Source organism: Grampus griseus (assembly GCF_964374135.1).
Source record: "Grampus griseus genome assembly, chromosome: 1".
In the NCBI taxonomy this organism is placed as follows: domain Eukaryota; kingdom Metazoa; phylum Chordata; class Mammalia; order Artiodactyla; family Delphinidae; genus Grampus; species Grampus griseus.
In genome coordinates, this window is record NC_139017.1 from 159,519,997 (window position 1) to 159,539,330 (window position 19,334).

The following is a 19,334-nucleotide window of genomic DNA, read 5'->3' on the forward strand; positions in this document are numbered from 1 at the left end:
CCCAGGGACAACATGGCCATTGCCTAGGTCTGGCACCCTCTGAGACCCCCAGGATGGGAATAAGTAGGCCCAAGTGCCAGCCAACCCTCCTGGAAAATAAACCCCATTTCCTGGTGACCCAGATGAAAAACATATTGCTTGGAAAGTGCTGTTCAAACAGAATCACCCAAACCATTCATCATCAGAGCCGGCATCTCACGGCGGACATCTGGCGAAGGTGTCAATTGTCATAATTAGTTAGACCTTCCCCAGATTCCTGGCACTGCAGTCTGTCAGCAGGAGCCACCTGCCTTGTCTGCAAGGATGGGGGATGGGAAGGATAGACCCCGTACCTGGGTGCATCCCCTACCCATGGGTGCTCAGGGTGCTCTGTGGCTCCCGGCAGCCCCTGTGTGTGTGTGTGTGGGGGGGCAGCTTCATCCAGGGGAAGCAGTGTTCACCCCACACCCCTCGTTGGTGGCTTCTGAGACCTCAGAACAGGCCGTGTCTTCAAACAATAATAACCAAAGTATAACAGTAACAGTGATCACGATCTCATGGCTCTTGTGTGCTGAGCGCCTACTGTATGCCAGGCCCAGGAGATTGTTTAACCCTATTGACCAAGACTACCGCATGATTTATTATCCCAATGGGACACTTCCCAGGGTGAAAGGGTGCCTGGACAGGGAGGCTCCTCCACTTCAGGTCTCAGCTGGGATGTTGCCTCCCCTGACCCCCTCCTGATCACTGTCTGAAGTCCAGGCCCCACCTTCAATCCCACACCCCTGCGCCTCCACGCTGTTCTGGGTCCCCGTCCTGTCCACCGGTCTCCTTTCCTGTCATGACCACCCACCCGTCATGAAGTGGGTCAGTCGGTATGTCTGTCACCTCTCCCCATGACCATGTGGGCCTGTGAGGGAGGGACTGGGTGTCTTTTGCCCACTGCTGCACCCCAGTGCCAAGCCCATAGTAGCTGCTCATTAAATGCCAGTGGGATGGGAGGACAGGTGGATGGGTGAGTGAGTCAATTAATGAAAAATTGTGACATAAAAGGATTGGACTGTGAGTTCACGTGTCTTCTTTGAGGGCTTTGCCAGGCTCTCCTGGGGGAATTTTCTGCAGTCTCGCAGGCCTCTGGGAGAGGGTGCAGCTGGAGCCTGGGGAGTCAGAGGAGTCCCCTGATGTGACAAAGTCTGCAGAGAATGCGATTGTCTTCGCAGAATGACACCCTGGCCCCTGCGTTGAAGGCATCGTGCCCACTGGCTCTGAGGAGCTGGGAGTAACAAGTGCTTTAGATGCCCTAGTGACACGTGCCAGACAAACTAGATTCGGGGGCCCACCACCTCAGTGTCTGCCAGTTTGGAGCGGAAACCAGAGCACGAGAAGGTTCTGCAGCACGTCCAGCCTGCAGTGCAGGCTGCTCTGCTGTGAGGGGCTGTGACCCAGCAGATCTAATGGCATTTGAAGTGTCTGTGGCCAAGAGGGGGCAGTACAGAGCCTCTGGGGGTATGGGCAGGGAAATCACCACACAGATTTTTGTTGGATTTTGGAGCTGGTCTCTGCCTTCTGCTACAGATGACTGCACTCCTTTTGAAAAATGGCTCCTGGCTTGCTACAGTGCCTTGGTAGAAACTAAACATTTAACCAGGGGACATCAGATGACTGTATAGCCTGAGCTTTCCATCACGACCTTGGTATTTTCTAGCCCTAAGGTTGGGAGTATGTAATCTATCAAATGGAAGAGCCATGGAAGATGAGCTCAAGCAGGTCTGGAAGGCGCCAGCAAGTCGTGTGGGCAGGCAGCTCGGACTCCTTCAAAACCAGCTGCTGCCACATCACGTCCTCCCCTCGGTCCCTACGTATGGCCTCCTGGGGCTTCACTATGACCAGCCGACTGAAGAAGAGAGGACTTGAGCCTGGTTTACAGATGTGTCTGCACAGTAGGCTGGTATCTCCTGAAAGTAGACAGCTGCTCCACAACGGCACCCATGCAGGGGTGACCCTGAAGGACAGTGGTGGACAGAAATCCTCCTAGGGGGCAGAATTTCGAGTGGCACGTTTAGAAGTCCACCATGTCTAGAGTAAGAGAAAGCGGTAGGTTCACATGCATGGCCAGTGGTTTGGCAGATGATCAGGGAGGTGGAAGGAACAGGACTGAAGGCCAGTGATGAGAAGGTCTGGGGAAGAGGTTTGTGGCTGGATCTCTCACATGGCTACACAAAGGGAATCCACTGTGGATGAGACCCCAAATAATCAGGTGGAGAAAATGACACTTTCCACACAGCCTCTTTTCCCATGGCCCCCCAGTGCTTGTTCCATGGGCATGTGAACAAAGTAGCCATTGTGACAGAGTGGAGGCTATGCATGGGCTCATCAGCCGGGGCTGTCCCTCATCAAGGCAGACCTGGCTAAGGCTACTGATAAGAACCTGATCTACCAACAGCAGAGACCAACGCCGAGGCCCCGACATAGTACCCCTTCCCAGCGGGAGCTGCCAGCCACCTGGTGGAAGTTGATTACATTGGACCTCTTCATCATGAAGGGGGCAGAGATTCACCGTCATTGGAATAGACACATATTCTGGATCTGGGTTTGCCTTTCCTGCCCGTAATTCCTCTTCCAGCGTCATCACCCATGAACTCCAGAATGCCTTATCTGCCATCACGGCATTCCTCACAGCACGGCTTCTGATCAGGGAACTCATGTCACAGCAAGGGAAGCACAGCCATCGGCTCGTGTCCGTGGAATTAATTGGTCTTACCACACACCCGGGAGTGGCTGGTCTAATTGAAAGGTGGAATGGCTACAGAAGGCTCAGTTGTGGAGCCAATCAGGAGACAATGCCCTGAAAAGATGGGGTTTTCTCTCATAGGATGCAGAGTATGTTTTGAATCTAAGACCATTATCGGGTGCTGGCTCCCCTGCAGCCAGGACACCTGGGTTCAGGAGACCAGGGGTGGAGGTGGGAGTGGCTCCCATCACTATTACGCCTAATGACTCAGAGTTTGGTCCCATCCTGGCAACTTCGTATGCTGCTGCTTTGGAGGGCTTCTTTCCTAAGGGAATAAGGCTTCCACCGGGGGACGCAGCAACGGTTCCACTGAATTGGAAGATAAGACTGCCACCTGGCCATTTTGGACTTGAACCAGCAGTCAAGAAAGAGGCTACTCGATTATCTGGAATGATTGATCTCAATTGCCAAAGGAAACTGGAGTGCTGCTACATGTGAGGGGAGAGGGAAGGAGAATCTGGGTCAGGAGATTCTGCAAGGCGCCTCTTAGTGCCTTCATGTTCCATAGTGAAGGTTAAAGGGAAAGTACAGACTACCCCACACCCCCAGGTAAAGGCAAGATGACTGAGGACTCAAGACTCTTTAACAATGAAGGTTTGGTCACTCCATCAGGTAAAGAGCCCTGATCATCTGAGCATTTGGCTGAGGAAAGGGGTGAGTAGGGAGCCATGGAGTGAGCCCTGGAAGAAGGAAGCCATAGCTGCCAATTATGGCCTCGTGATCAGCTGGGAAAATCACTATGGTAAGTAGCTTTGCATATTTTCAGTTTGCTTACTACATGTCTGTGGTTACCTACGGATGCTAGCCACTTTCTTCCCTCTCTTTTTTCTCATTTTTATTTTATATACAAGGGGTTGCAAGTTAATTTAGAAATTTAGTCTTCGGTGACAGAACAGTCAGCGAAGCGTGTCTTAAACAAAGGAGTAAGTTATAGCTACCAATGGACACAGTGCGTCTGGGGACTGTGGGTCTCCTTGTTTTAGAGAAAAAGCTCGTTCACTTATAAGATACATCGCTGCCTCTTGTTGGGTGGAGATATAGAGAGTTCTTTTGCTGTTGAATGGAAATTAAAAGATGTGTACACGTGTGCTTATGGAAGATGAGTAGCTGAGGCACCATGCGGGTTTCAGAGTTACTGCATCTCAGCTCCAATTCACTCTTTTTTTTTTAAAAAATCTTTGTTGGAGTATATAATTGCTTTACAGTGTTGTGTTAGTTTCTGTTGTACAACAAAGGGAATCAGCTATAAGTATACATATGTCCCCATCTCCCCTCCCATACTCCCTATCCCACCCCTCTAGGTCGTTTGCTGCTTGATTTGTGGGAATGGAAATGGGCATCACTCTGAAGATTTTCCCTTTTCCAGTTGGCGTGGTGTTAAACTTTGTCAGTAGGGGGCAGTGGAGACACATCCATTCCAGTTCTGGCGCACACCCTGGCTCAGCAGCCTATTTCAGGGCAGTGGCCTGCCCAGCACCCAGGTCCTACAGGGCACATGGGTGTTTTAGCAGCAAGCAGCCCCGGGGCACACGTGGCTTCCCCAGCGCTCACTCGCTGCAGCACAAGCGTCCCCAGCACCCTGCTCCTGCAGCGCAGGTGGCTTCCCCGGGGCCTGACCCTGTAGTGGACGGTGGTCGGCAGCACCCAGTGGCCGGAGGTTTCTCCCAGCAACCTCTGAAGGTGATTTCATAGCAGGTGCGCCCAGCGAGTCACCTCCCTAGAAACAGCTTTTCTTGGCATCCTAAAGAGTAGATTTCTGGCAAGCTCTGGAGGGCAAATTCCAGCATGTTCCACCTATGTGGCATCATCACAGGGACTTCCCTGCCACTTCCCAACAACTCTGCCCTCTCCAACAGGGTCTGGGCTCTTCCTTGGGTGCCCTCTCTCAGTCCTTGAGGTAGTAGCTGTCCTTATACTTGCATTTCTGGATTCCATAGACTGATAGCATTCTCTTCACTTCTTACTAGCTAAGCCCTTGTTACTCTGATCCACTGTTGCAATTAAAATTCTTTGTGTTAAACTTTCCCTGTTCACATTCCTGTGTGGTGTCTGTCTCCTGGAGGGTCCCTCACTGATGTCCCCGGGCTGGGGGGCAGGCAGAGTGTCCTGTCGGGTGGCCAGAGGGCAGGACATGCTCAGGGACTTTGAAAGCCAGAGCCTGGTATTCAACCACCCACAGAGCTGGGAAGGAGGAGGAAAGATGCCAGTGAATCAGAGGAGGGGCCGTTGGCCCCAGGTCCACCACCAATAGCTGTGTGACCCTTGGCCTTTCACCTCCCGACAGGGCCTCTTTTTCAGGAGTAAACCGTGTGCTCCAGCTCCAGGGCTGCTTTGAAGATGAAGGGAGGAGAGGGGAGGGATGTGGGGCTGCTTTGAACTGGTGCTCAGGTTCGGGAGGGGGAAGGGGCTGGCTTTGACTCTCCCCAGAGTGCACGGCCACGCCTCCGTCAGCAGCCCGCTCTCCCCGGTGCGGGGCTTAATCATGGGGCTCAGCCAACCAGGCAGGCCAGGAATCCCACCCCGAGACTCGGGCTGTTAACTCCTTCTGAGTCAGCCTGTCTCGGCAGCGCTAGGCGTGGGTACATGGGGCATGGCAGGCGGTGCCAACAGGAGCCAGGAGTCGGGGTCTGCCCGCTGCTGGGGGTCAGGGTGGGGGCACAATTCCTCTGGGAGACTTGGTTTTCCTAGGTTCTCACTTTACCGTTCTCTCACACATCTCTGTTGAGCCCCTCTTACATGCTGGGCACCTGCTGGGGTATTGTGGGGAGTGAAACAGACACGGAAGGCCCTGGACATCCTGGAGGTCAGAGGTGAGCAGGGAGGGCAGACGTGGATAAATAACCACCCACAGCATAGAAAACCCACTGGGGACCGAGCAGGGGTGGTGAGAGGGGCCGCCATGGGAGTGAAACCTCAGTTTCCTTGTCTGTAAAATGGGGCCAGCCATGCATCCACCCCAAGGGGAGGGTGTGAGGGTGAAATGCAGTCTCACCTGTAAAGCGCTCAGCACTGTTTATTATTATGGTTGTTATTGTATTTTAAGTTTCCTCATCAGAAGCACACACATCGGTGGGGACTAATCATCACTAATTTGCTGTGTGACCTGGGAAAGCTGCTTTCTTCTCTGTCCTCGGTTTTCCCATCTGAGCACAGAGGGATATGGGAGCTCCCTGCTCAGACATGGGGTCAGGCTCCAAGTCCATGTCAGGTCCCAGAGCTCCTTCCCAGCCCAGGGCTCCCAGAGGAGGGTGAGGTCACAGCAGCCACTGACCAGAGGTCACTGGGCTGAGCAGGAGGGGTGGGGTAGGAAGCATGTCTCGTCTTTTCTGGAAACTCTCATTGTCCTAGGGGTGAAACAGGCTCAGGAGCCATGTCCCCCCTCCTTGTCCCTCTGGACACTTTGCAGTCTGCAGCCTCTTCTCAACCCTCTGCCCAGGCTCTGGCTCTGCCAGCTGCACCCTCAGCCTGGCCTCAGGGACTAATTCTAGTTGAAAGGCTCGGGGCTGGCTGGAGACGCCCTTGGACCATCCAGGTGAGGCCCCATTTCACAGAGGAGGAAACTGAGGACCCGGGTCTGGCTCTGCTCACCATGGTGTCCTAACCTCCTCCACAAAGCATGGCACACAGTAGGTGCCTAATAAAAATCTGTAGGGTATACTGGTGAATTAATGAATGACTGAAGGGGGACCTGTCTGCAGCTGAGAGACAGAGGAGAGACAGAGCCAGGCCTGGGACTGGGACTCTCCCCTCCCACCCCTCAGGTATCACCAGTACTCTGACATGGGCAGGGCATTGCACTCGATTGTTTGCAAATCCTTTGGGGTCATCTTGTGGTTTTTAGTCTTCATTTTATCTCAACTCTCAGAACAAGCATCACCGAGCCCATCTTACAGATGAGGAAAGGGAAGCTCTGAGAGGGGAAGGGACTGACCCACTCATGGGGCGGTGGGCTGGGAAGGAGCCTCTGAGAGGGACACCCTCAAGCCTGGGAGGGACATCTGGGCCAGTTGCTTGCCCAGCCCTCACCCACCAGGTAGGGAGGGGGAGGGGGAAATTCCTGCAGGAGCCCCTGCAGCTTTCCTGGCTGCTGCACAGACGCTGACTCTGAAGCCTGCAGGAGGCCTCCATTAATTCCCAGCTCTAGCTTTTCCTCCTGCTGCCTGCGGGGCCTGCCCTGGGCGTGTGTGTGTGTGTGTGTGTGTGTGTGTGTGTGTGTGTGTGTGTGTGTGTGCATATGTATCTAGAGAGATGCAGCAGCAGGCATCTGGCCTCATGAGCTGCCAACTAGAGGGAAGCAATTCTGGGAGGTGTGTGTGGGTGCATTTAGTGGGGGTCCCAAGGGTCTGCTTACAGGGACTGAGACATATTCCTTGGAACAGGGTTGAGTCCCTCAAGCCTCCTGTCAGGGCAGAGAGAGAGTGAGGGGAGGCAATGGGAAGAGCGGGAACTTGGAGGGAGGGAGAACAAGATGACGAGGACACACACACACATGCAGTCACAGGAGTAAGCTGCAGGGAGCTCTGACTGGCTGCCTCGTCCAGGAAGCCTCCCCTGACCTTGCCTTGGCCTGGGCTCCTGGAGCCTTCACTCCACCTCCCTTCTGACACTGCCTGGACTTCCGGAGCTCCCATCCAGTTGACTGGCTGTGCCTGGACTTGCCCCCAACCTGGATGGGAGGCACCATGGCATGTCCACCTCCCTCATGGTGGATGGGACTTTGAACACCAATGAAGGGGTTGTCTGTTCACAGAGTGGATGGTGGAGGCTCAGAGAGTCTGAGTGACCTGCCCAAGGTCACACAGGGCCAAGAGCAGAATCAGGATTCAACCCAGGTTAGACTGACCCTGAGGTATGGGCTCTGACCTACTCATAGTAACACTCCCTGAACTGAACCACTAAATTAATCACGTGCAAAAGGGAAAGGGCTTCCTCTCAGGGTGGCTGGGAAGGGTCCATCCAGAAACAGGTGGGCTTCTTAGAACCCCAGCAAATCAACCCTGTCTTCAATGCCAGCAAACTCCTATTCATCCCTCAGAGTCCGGCTAGCATGTCTACTTCATCACTCTAGTTCCAGGGCCCAGCCTCAGCCTGGCACACAGTGGGCACATGAAGAGTTTGTTATTCCTTCACTCATTCACTCACTCATTCATTCATTCCAAAGTCTACACTGAGCACCCACTACTTTTGGGCCATGTTCTAAGGGCTGCAGCATCAAGCCAGTCAGATAATGTTCCTCCCCGGATAATTCTATTAAACAAACCCACAAATTAGTGTGTAATTATAACTTGTGTTAAGTGCTCTAAATGAGAGGAAATAGATTTGAGAGAGAATCTTAGGAGGAAGAAACTAATTTAGAATGGGGGATGGTAATCAGAGAAAGTTCCCTGAGGAGGGAGGTTTAGACAAAAAAACTTGTCGCAGGAGGAGTCAACCCAGCCAGGAAGGGGGTCAGAGGGCCTTTAGAAGCTGTGTCCCCCTAGTCCTCACAGCTGTGAAGGGCGGGGACCTGATCTGAGATCAGAGGGAAGCACTGAAGTGTTTCCAGCCAGGAAACGATGGGGCAGTATTTTGAGCCGATACCTCTGCAGATGGATGGGCGTGGAAGTGGGGAGACCAGTGGGACATGGGGAGGCCCTGGGGGTCACCCGGGAGGGAGGACCGGGTTGAGGCTGGGGGCGGTGGATGGAGAAGAGGGGAGACACGTCAAATGCAACTGTTGGTTGGATTGACAGGAGTCACCCACCCTCATCCCTCATGCCCGCAGGAGCCCAGGCTTGCAAAATGCCAAACCTCGGGATACTCCCCACATCTCTTCCTCTCTTGGCCATGGAACGCCTCCCTGCCTGAGTCCTCGAGGGGCTGGAGGCGGGTCAGGAAGGAGCTAGGTGGGGGGATGAGTGGCTGGTGTCCCTGACTCTGCCCTGATGTGGAGGGTGACTTTGGGCAAGACTCTCCTCCCAGACACGCCCCCTCCACAGGAGAACGGATGCAAGAGGACAAAGGGGACTGGGTCAGGTGACCCCAGCGAGGCCCCCCAGAGACCCCGCCCTCCCAGTAAGGCCTCAACTGGGACAAAGGGGTAATGCCTGAGATGCTCTGACAGTGCTGCTGGGGCCTGTCTGCCCCTTCTCTCCTGTGATTAATTCGGTTTGGTAAGGCGGTATTTATGCTGGAAATTTAATCGTCATTTCTGATGGTAAAGGAATTGAAAAATAAATTGAAAGTGTCAGAAGATGCATTAGGGTGGGTGATGGAGTGAAGCGGGGGCTGCCCACCTGCCTTCCCCACTGGGCGATTTACGGGCTCAAGAAATTAGCTGAGTTTCTGTTTCCATAATTGCAGGATCAGGAACCAGGGGTGATGGGGGGAGAGGGTTGGGGGCAAGGGCACGGGGAGGTGAGAGAGGGGAGAGTCCAGCCTGGAGGCGGATGCACTATTAGTGTCACCCGGCCCGGCCCAGAGAGGGGCAGGGGCACGTCCGCGATGACGCAGGATTCTGGGGGCACAGTGAGGCTGGGGTCCAGGCTCCCTCCTTGCACCACCAGACCAGAGGAGGATAATGATGGGGTCTGGCCTCTCAGGAGAGGGATGCCCTTGGCAGCTCTGACCCAGGGTCCACTTATCTGGGGAGGCTAGCCTCCACCTCCCCCCAGCTGCCCCTCTGCCTCAGGGAGGGGGGAACCCACCTATGAGAGGGGCCACCTCACCAATGGTCTCTGTCGGGACAGTGTGAGCTCATGTCTCAGTGAGTTTGCAGGGACCAGGTGTCCTCAGCAGTTCCCGGTTTCTCCCAGAGGGCTCCTGACCAGGGAGGATAGGTTCCCCCAGCTGCCGGCGGGCTTCTAAAGGCAGGGCTATCTCCTCCAGAGAGCTAACGTCTCCTTAGAACAAGCCCAGATGCCTCCACGAAAACTGGGGACTCCTTGGGGCAGCTTGTGGACAAGCCTCCCCCCTTGGACATTGCTCTCCAGCCCTCCCACCAGGTTGGTTGGGACCCAGGGTGGGCAGAGTCTGTGGAGGTCCCAGTGGTCAGGACAGCTGTGTCCAGGCTTGGGAGACCTCCAGGCCAGGTAAGAATGATGCGTGGGAAGTCCATGCCAGGAGGACCAGGACCCAAGGGGTTCCAGGAAGACAGGCCCCACAGTGTCCTCCCGCTTGGGAGGGACAAGGTAGGCACAGGACAAGCCCCTGACCCTGAGCCCCCTCCTTCTGCAACAACCTGGAACAGGGAGAGCACAGTGCTGGAGGCAGGAGCTCTGGGCTCGGGTCCAGCTCATTCATTCATTCCGCAAGTGTCTCCTGAACACCTACTATGTGCCTGGCACTATGCGGAGCACTGGGGATGCAGCAGGGCGCAAAACAGACAAGGGCCCTGCCCCATGGAGCTTGCATACCTGTGGGGAAGACTGTTAATAAACATACCAATAAACAAATAAGCAAGAACGTTTCCTAAAGTATTAAATGCCATGATGGATGATGTGGTGCAGAATGCCTGGGGTAGGGTTCTTTCTCCAGGGCTTCTAGGAAGATTTTTAAGACCTTAGGCTGGGATCTGTGGATGAGAAGGGCGTCCCAGGCATCATGAGGGTGAATACAATGACCTTGGCACCATCCAGGAGTCATCCGAAGGCCAGCGTGGCTGTGCCATGGTACATGAGAGGGTGTGGGGCAGGATGAGGCTATGGGAGTGGCTGGAGACAGCTGTCATTTCACACACAACCTCCGAAGCTTATTCCAGGAGCAGCAGAAGCCCCTGGAGGGTTTCAAGCAGGAAAGTGACACAGCCGTGTGTGCTTTTATAAGGCTGCACTTGCTGCAGTGGAGTGGAGTAGTGGAGTGTGGGTAGTGGGTAGTGGAGTGTGGGGGGGCACGAAGGAGCAGATGACCTGGCAGGAGCCACTGCAGGTGTCCAGGGGGTGCTGGGGGCCTGGACCAGGCGGACAGAAGCCCATGGAACTCAGACACATCCACAGCTCCCAGCCACCTTCACAGTACAGTCCAAACTCCTCATTCTCACATTTAGGACCTACAAGTTAGAGTTACCACTTCCCTTCCCCATCCTCTTGAATAGCAGGAAACATCAGCTTGTCCTCCCTTAAACAGACCTTTCCATCTCCCCACTCAGGCGGTCTAAAGAGCCCAGCTCTGCCACTGATTTGCGGTGTGAGGTGAGGGAGGCCCTTGCCCTCTTCAGGCCTCAGTTTTTGCAATGAATGAGATGGGGTGTGGGCTTGGCCATCTGAACGCTTCCTTCTGATGCAAACCCCCTGCATTCTGGGAGCTGGGCTGCTGCCCCACTTCCAGCCCGGCCTCGCTGGCTGCCTGTCTGCCTCCTCCCCACCCTCTCCTGCGACCTCTGCCCTGAGGAGGAGCAGCCAGCCCAGGTGGGGAAGAAGCTGCCTTGCAGCTGCTGGACTGGTGGACGGACGCAGGGTGGCTGCAGGGGCAGGTGAGAGCTAATGAGCGCTGGGGCTGGAAACGAGCTCAAAGTTGCCCCTTGTTTTGAGAATTTAGGGTGTGGGGCTAAGGAGGGGAGGGCAGGGCTCTGAACCCTGGGCGGAGGGATGTAGGGTCAGTGGGCAGCGCCCAGGCCTGGGGAGAGCTGGCATGGGGTGGGCAGGGAGTAACCAGCACAGCAGCCCTCCCTGAGCTTGTCTCGAATAAGCGCACACACGCTACACCTCGTGTCCAGTAACATGTAAGTGCAAGTGTCCTTATCAGGTTTACTTTCCATCAGAACCCCATCATCGTAATAAACCAGGACCATTCATTCTTGACCAGGCCCTAGTCCGTGTCTGCTAACAATGACCTTCATCACACCTCAGCATTGAGAGAGCTTCATCGCAATCCTCCTGTTGGAGAGATGAGGACATGGGGAAGGGAAGCAACCGGCTCCAGGTCATGCAGGGGTTGCTGAGGGCAGAATCTGAACCCAGTGCCCTGTGTGTAGCCACGGAGCTGCACTGTCTCCTTGTGGATGCCCCTGCCTCCTAGAGTGGGGGGTCCTTGTCCTTGTTTGACAGGTGAGGAGACGGAGGCTAAGAGGAGGGGAGGGACCCCTCCAAGGTCACACTGGAAAGTCCTGCGGTGGAATCTGCACCCTGATGGGGAGGGGTGCCTGCCCTCCTCGTGTTCTCTCCACCACCCTGACATTTAGAGAGAGGGGGGCTCACGGGCTCACCCCAGGACCCCCCAAGTGAGTGGTCAGTGGAGGGACTGTGGGAGAGAAGTGGGCCCTGTTCCCCGACAGACCCAGGCTCATGCCACTCGGGCTTATGGCCCTGGGCCAGTCACTCAGCTGCTGGGAGCCTCAGTTTCCTCCTCTGTAAAATGGGGCAGCGGCAGTTTGTTGGGAGGCTGGGAACTGAGGCAGGCACAGGTGTTTAGCACACAGTAGGTGCTCAGGAATGGCTGTGCCTTCCCATCCCCCTTGGGGCTGAGGCTCCTGCAGGCTGGGCTCTAGCACTGGGGCCTGATGGTCCCCTCTGTGGGGTCCTAAGCTCCCTCTGGGGGGCGCTGGGCGCGGGAGAAGAGGCTGGATTGAGTCTCCCTGCAGCCTCGGGGAAGCTCCACCACGGCCCACCCATCACACAAGAGGGAGGCCCCAAGGCCTGCTTAGGACTATTCAGGTGCCTGGGGTCCAAGCAGCCTTGTGAACCCTCCACAGTGAATTCTCACCCCACAGGGTCCCAAGATGGTACCACTGGGGCAGCCTGGTGCCACCCCTGGAGGATGGGCGGGTCTCTGTGGAGGGCCTAGTACCAGAGGCCCAACAGTGGGGCCTGCTGCCTGGAGCTCAGGACCTGAGTCCTCATCCCCCACGGTCCTGCCTTGTCACCCATGTGGTCACCATACGGTCCGCCATCCTGCTGCCCTGGGGTGGACGGATACTAACTAACCCTCCCTGAGCACTCACCCTGCGCTGCCCTAAGTACGCAGCCCATCACTCAATTCTCACAGCTAACCATCTTATGCCGGAGGAATAGTCACTGTGTGTAATTTGCTAGTGAAAAAAAAAGGCTCCCAGAAGGGAAATAAACAACCAGGAAGCAGGGACTTGCTGGGCCTCCAGGGCCCCTGCCATTATTCTCAGGGGCAGATCTGTACCTGTAGCCCATCACTCACTCCCCAGCACCCTCACTCCACCATCTGTCACCCCTCCCCACCTCCTGTGCCCTGCCCCTGATGCGGTCCTGCCTGCCTCCTGTCCCCTCTCTCCAACCGCTGCACATGCACACACGCCATTGTGCACACACAAACTCATGCAGCCTCATGTGCACACATGCACGCACGTGTGCCCCTCACCCCCAGGCATGTGTCTGCAGCCACATTTGCCCCACAGCCTCCTTTCTGTAAGAACGTCCCTGTTAGTAACTCTTGTTTCCAGGCGTGCTGTGAAATTCACCATCAGTTTTTTTGTGTGTGTGTGGTACACGGGCCTCTCACTGTCGTGGCCTCTCCTGTCGCGGGGCACAGGCTCCGGACGCGCAGGCTCAGCGGCCATAGCTCACAGGCCCAGCCGCTCCGCGGTATGTGGGATCTTCCTGGACCAGGGCACGAATCCTTGTCCCCTGCATCGGCAGGCGGACTCTCAACCACTGTGCCACCAGGGAAGCCCTCACCATCAGTTTTAAAGCTGAGAGAAGACATGGGCAAGCAGAAGCCAAATCTCATTTTAATTATCTGTGGCGGGTCCCAATTCTTCAGGTGATAATTATAATAATTAAAAATTCTGTTATCAGCTCTGGTGGGGGAAGTCACTGCCCGTGCAGCCGGCTTCGGGGCCATGAGAAGGCAGAGTGTTCTGATAACGAGACTCAGCTCCCAACCTCCCTGCTTCAACTCTGTTCCAAGGTGATTCTGCTGGATAAAGATTCTGGATCTGGAGGGGGATGACAGTGACCTCAGAAAGAGGAAGCCAAGGGCTACTCATCCGGGGGGATGCACATGACCAGCTGGCCTTCAGCTGTATAGCCTGTGAGCCCTTGGGTGGGCCTGAGGAGACAAGGGGACCCAGGAGGGCTCAGCCTCCCCCATGAGCTGAGGCTTGCCCTGGGAACTAACATCCTTGCACTAGGGGGTAACTTCACATGTGGGTCTGGAAATCCACGTGGTGGGTCCCCTTACAGGGGTGTGTCACGTGCCTGCTCTGTGGCCAGCCTGGCCTGGGCTCTGCTGATGACCCAGCCGTGACTTTGGGTGTGTCGCCCACGCACTCTGATTGCCGCGGCTCTTGGCCACCTGCAAACACCTTCCCCGCCAGCTCCTTGCTGCAGCCGCCCAGCAGCCCACCACGATGGAAGCACCGAGAGAGCGGAGGCCTCTCCACTGTCCATCTCCGTGTCCTCAGTGTCCAGACCAGGGCCTGGCACACAGGAAGCTCCCAAGAAATGTTTGTCTAAGGACGACGAGAGCGTGTAAATAATCAGGACACAACCATGAGGTAGGCATTCTCATCCGCATTTACCAGGGGAGGCGCCTGAGGCTCAGAGAGGTGAAGCGCTTGCCCCAAATCACACGGCTGGGGGAGGGGGCAGGGATTAGGAAGGGGAGGGTCAGTGGTAGGGCTGGGAGAGCAGCATGGATCTTGGGGAGAGGCGGCCAGAGAGGTCCTGCATTTAGACAGCAAATCACATGTTTTACAAGGCTCCAGACATTCCTGGGGAAACTCAAGCCAGCATGTGTGAGGCCCAGTGATGGTGACCTTGGGGGAGAACGGGAAGGAGGGAGGGAGGGAGCAGACTCATTGCAGAAAGGCCCCACCTCCTCCAATCAGCTGAGCCCTCAGGGGCGGGGACACCAGGGCCAGTCCAATCAGCAGGAGGCTGGGAGCAAAGGCAGGTGGAGCAGAGCCAGGCCCTGCGCTGGGCGGTCAGGTTGGACCTTCCTGACTGGCTTTTCCCTCCTTGACCTCCTTGAGTTCTCCCAACAGCCCAGCATCCAGGGCAGGAGCAATCACCTTCATTTTGCAAATGAGGCAACTGAGGCCCAGAGAGGTCAAGAGACTTGCCCAAGGTCACACAGCCAGTCAGCAGCAGCAGAACTGACCCAGGTCCTGACTCCCCAGCCCAGGGTGCTGAGTCCTGCCCCTCTGGGTCCTCCTGGCTGCCCTGGCCGAGGCCCGGCTGGGCACCCCAACCCTGGGCCTGTTCTCTGTGACCATCAGAGCCTTCTTCCCCACCAAACACACCCACCCAGAGCTCAGCTCAGAGCTGCTGCCCACTCCCAACCCTGCTCTCCATTCTCCATCCCTGAGCCCCAGACTCTTTGCTGCAGCTGCCCTCAGATACCCAGACACGAGGGTCAAGTACTCACAGAATGTTTGGCTGGCAGGGGCCCCAGGGAGGGTCTGAACCAGCCCTGGGGGCTCAGGTGGGAGCCGTGGTCCCTCAACACCATGCTGTGCCCATCCCCTCCATGAAGCTCCCCAGGGCCTGAATTGGGGCACTGCTCTTCTCCCATCATCCCTCCCCCTGCTTCCTGACTCAATTACCCCCAGCAGATTCTGCAAATCCAGGTCGAAGGTTTGATTTACAAACTTCCTGTGGAAGGAGGGCAGCGTCTGCACCTGCCTGGTGATTTATTCTGCTGGGAAATGCTTGCTTCTCCAGAGGGATCCTCTCTGCCCCTCCTGGTTGAAGACTGAGATTTACTGAAGCTTCCTTTTCTCAGGGAGACTCCTGGTGGCTTTGGGAGGACAACAGAGGTGAAGGAGCCACCAGGACCCCCATGCGGTGAAGAGCAAATCTAGAAGGTGTGTTTGGGAGGAAGAAGATGGACTTAGGGGTCACCAGGGACCTGGGTTTGAATCCCTGCCCCACCACGGCCAAGCTGTGTGACCTTTAGTTGGTCTCAATTTCCTCATCTGCAAAAGGAATGGGGTTGGTAACAACATCTGCCTCCAAAGATGATGAGGCTTAGGTGAGGGGTTGTGTATAAATGCCTCGCACACAGGTGCTCAGGAAAGTTGAATTCTCCCCTGCAGCCCATCTGAGGTCTCCCTTTCCCTGCCAGATCACCTCCTCCAGGCCTCCCCCCTAGCTTTCCTCTAAGTGCCTTCCTGCACCCGTCTCTGTCCTCGGGGAGAGCAGACCCTGTCAGTCTCTCAGGTTCCAGGTCCCTGTGGCTCAGGAAAGAGAAGGACGAGGTCCCACTGGCAGGGCAGGCCCAGCTGTGTGCCAGGACGCCGGGCACAGATGGTTCACACGCCCAGGGATTGTTAGCAGTGCAGCTGCTTCCCTGCTGATGAGTTAACACATCTTGTCTATAAATGGCCCTTGGAAGAGTAAGGGGCCTCTGGTGTCCAAAGTTGTGCTGTGATCCAAGGGGTCAGCAGAACTCTTTAATCTGTTTGATTTCTAATAAAGCGAGGAGGGACTGGTGACGGCACTGGCCTAGTTAGCTCAGGTGACCCTGGTCTGACTGGTCTGGGGCCTGACCACCAGGGGGAGTGAGTGGGAGGTATTATGTCTTGGCCCAGGGACTCCGGCCAACTCCAGTCTCTTCTGAAGGCATCTTCAGAATCCCCAAATCTGGTCAGAAACCAAGGAAAAAAATAACAAAAAACCTATTCCATTCTCAAAGTATAATTCAGGGAGGAGGGGGCTCTGTAGCGACACCTGTCAGCCCCCAGAGGACCACTGAGGCCTGTGGCTGGCCCTTGAGAAGTCCTGGCAACCCCTCTGTTTCCTGAGCCTCAGTCTTCTCACTTGTGAGGTGGGAGTGGCTCCAGGAGCGGTAGAGTTGGGTCAGGTGTGGACTGGGGAGCCTGACTACTGAATTCATTACCCACCTGGCCAGTACCAGGATTGAGGAAGTGACCTAATCATTCCATGCCTCAGTTTTCTCATCTGTGAAATGGGGTAATAATAGTAGGGGGATAGTAGGGAAGCCTCATAGGGTCATTGTGAGGATTAAATGAGATAATCCAGGTAAATCACTAAACTCAGTGCCCAGCACACAGTAGGTGCTCAAGAGATGGTGGCTGCTGTTATTATATCACTGCCCCTACTTCTACAATTAGATCCCAAAGACAGAGGACATGCAACATGGACCAAGGCTATCAGGAACGTAGAAATGCTTCTCAATAACTTTCCCTGTCACTATAATCACAGTAGCACACGTATAATACAACGGAGCTGTGTTATATGCCAGGCTGATTATTCCTTCTACAGACAGTGCTTGCTACCCAGGTAAGTTCAGGGGCCTCTTGTGATAAGCATCCCCAGGAGTTCTGGAGGCCCAGGGTAGGAACATTGGCCATGGCTCTAGCCAAAGCCAATGGCGATTCCTGCCTTTCACAGTTATGGTGGAAGCACAGCAACAGCCCAGCCTTGCCTCTGCCCTCCTGTCCCAGCCAGAGCCAGAGCCGGAGCCAGGGCAGCCTGGGACCTTCCCCAAATGGGGTCCTCCCCCCCATCCCCAACCCCAGGCACTCAGATTTGCAGTTTTCTTTCTTCCCAATGAAAACAGAATCGCCTCCCAGGATGGGCCGAAATGACTGTTGTAATAAAAGCGGTTCATTACATCCCTCTGCAAGGAGCTGTTTAATGAGCATGCGCTGGTGCTCTGTGGCCCTTTTGAGCCAAATGCAAATGAAACACATTCCACGGTAGCATTTAATTAGTTTAGAAGTGTACAGAGAGCTGGAAAGAGGGGTGACATGGGATAGAGGCAGAGAAAGAGGAAAGGATGAGGGAGATGGTTTAGCAGCGGAGCAGAGAGGTTGCAGGAGGGGAGGGAAGGAAGGGAGAGGGGGAGGGAAGGACAGTGGGAGTGAACAAGGAGGGAAGGAAGAGGAGAGATGGGGCCATTTTTTTTTGTATCTGACTCTCCCAAACCCCCTTGAAGGGAGGGAAGGATTGGGCAGCCTTATTCTTTTCATTGAAAAAGTGAGGACACCCAATCCCGCTCTGTGTATCGTGATGGGTGCTGGGGATACCACAATGGAGGAGGCATCCTGCCTGTGTGGGTTTGCAGTAGGAGTGCAGTAGGCAGGCCTTGAGCAATGATTCAACTCAAATGTGCGCATGTGAGTGTTTCTGTGTTTGCACGTGTGACTTTGCATATGTATAAGTGTGTGTGTGTGCCTGAGTGTGTGTGGATTGAGATGTGAGACTATTTACAGGAGTGCATGTATGTGCAGGTATGTGAATGTGTATTATGAGCATATCTGTTTGTGTGGGAGCATGTATGTGTGTACACACGTGTGCATTTGCTATGTGTGAGCACATGTGCATGTGTGTATCAGCACATGAAAATATTTATGGGAGGGCATGCATATGCAGCTATATGTGTGTGAATGCATGGATGAGTGTTTGTGAACGAGTATATGAGAATTTTTATTTGAGCACCTGTGTGTGCAGGTGTGTGAGTGAATATGTGTATGGTCGTGTGTGTTTCTGTGAGTGCATACAAATGTGTATTTGAGTTTGTGTGTGAGTGCCTGTGTACATGCAACACTGTGCAACTGTGTGAATGTGCAAGTGAAGGCATGTACAAGTGTGTGTATGTGAGTGTTTATGTGAATGTGTGAGTGCATTTACAAGCATGTGTTTGTGTGTGTGTTTATACAAGTGTACACAGGCATGTGTGTATAAAGTCATGATGACCCATGCGACTATGTCTTAAAAAAGGGTAGGATAGTGGTTTAGAGAAAAGCGCGGGTTGAAATGTGACTACTGGACTGGAAAACCTGCTCTGTTACATCCTGGCTGTGTGCCCTTGGGCAAGTTACTTAACCTCTCTGGACCTCAATTTCCTCATCTATAAAATTGAGCTGAAAAAATACCCACCTTCTAGGGATATTAGAAGGATTACATTCATTAACATATCTAAAGCACTTAGTATATATTTAGACTTAGTACATGTTTAGTTCTGCATTTTAGCTGTGAGACTAATAAGGGCCAAAAAGCAAAGGAAAAGGATTGATGGGTCCTGACGTATCAGGGGTCAAGGGAGTCTTCTCTGAAGAAGTGCCACTTGTACTGAGACCAAGAAAGAGTCAAGAGGAATGGGTAGCGGGCTTCTACCCACTCTCCACCCTGCCTGCATCCCTCTCCTTCTGGTAAGACCACCCCAGTTTCCCTTTGAAAACAACTCCCTGACCAATCCCAGCCCATTCAGGTGGGCTGACCCATCCTGGCTCCTGCCACCCAGGCCTGGCCACTCAGTGCACTTTACCCCCTGATTACAGTGATTGTTTCAGGAGTGGGCAGGTGACTAAATGCAGGCCAATGGGAATCATAGCAGAGACTGTGCTAAACTATCGGGAATGTGGAGTGTGATGCCAGTGTGACAGAAGCCTGACGCTACCAGCATTTCTTCCCCACCTAGAGGGAAGAGAGTGACTGTGAATGATGCCGATACAGAGGAGATGAGAAGACTGTGTTCCAAAATGATAACATTTGAATTCCTGGATCCAGCTGTACCTGAAGCTATTGACTCCTGGATTTTTCAGGTGAACGAACCGACTAATCCCCCTTTTTATTTCTTTTATTTAAACGGGTTTCAGTTGTTTTTGTCACTCCATTTGGAAGACTCTGAATGATATTGCACACTCCTG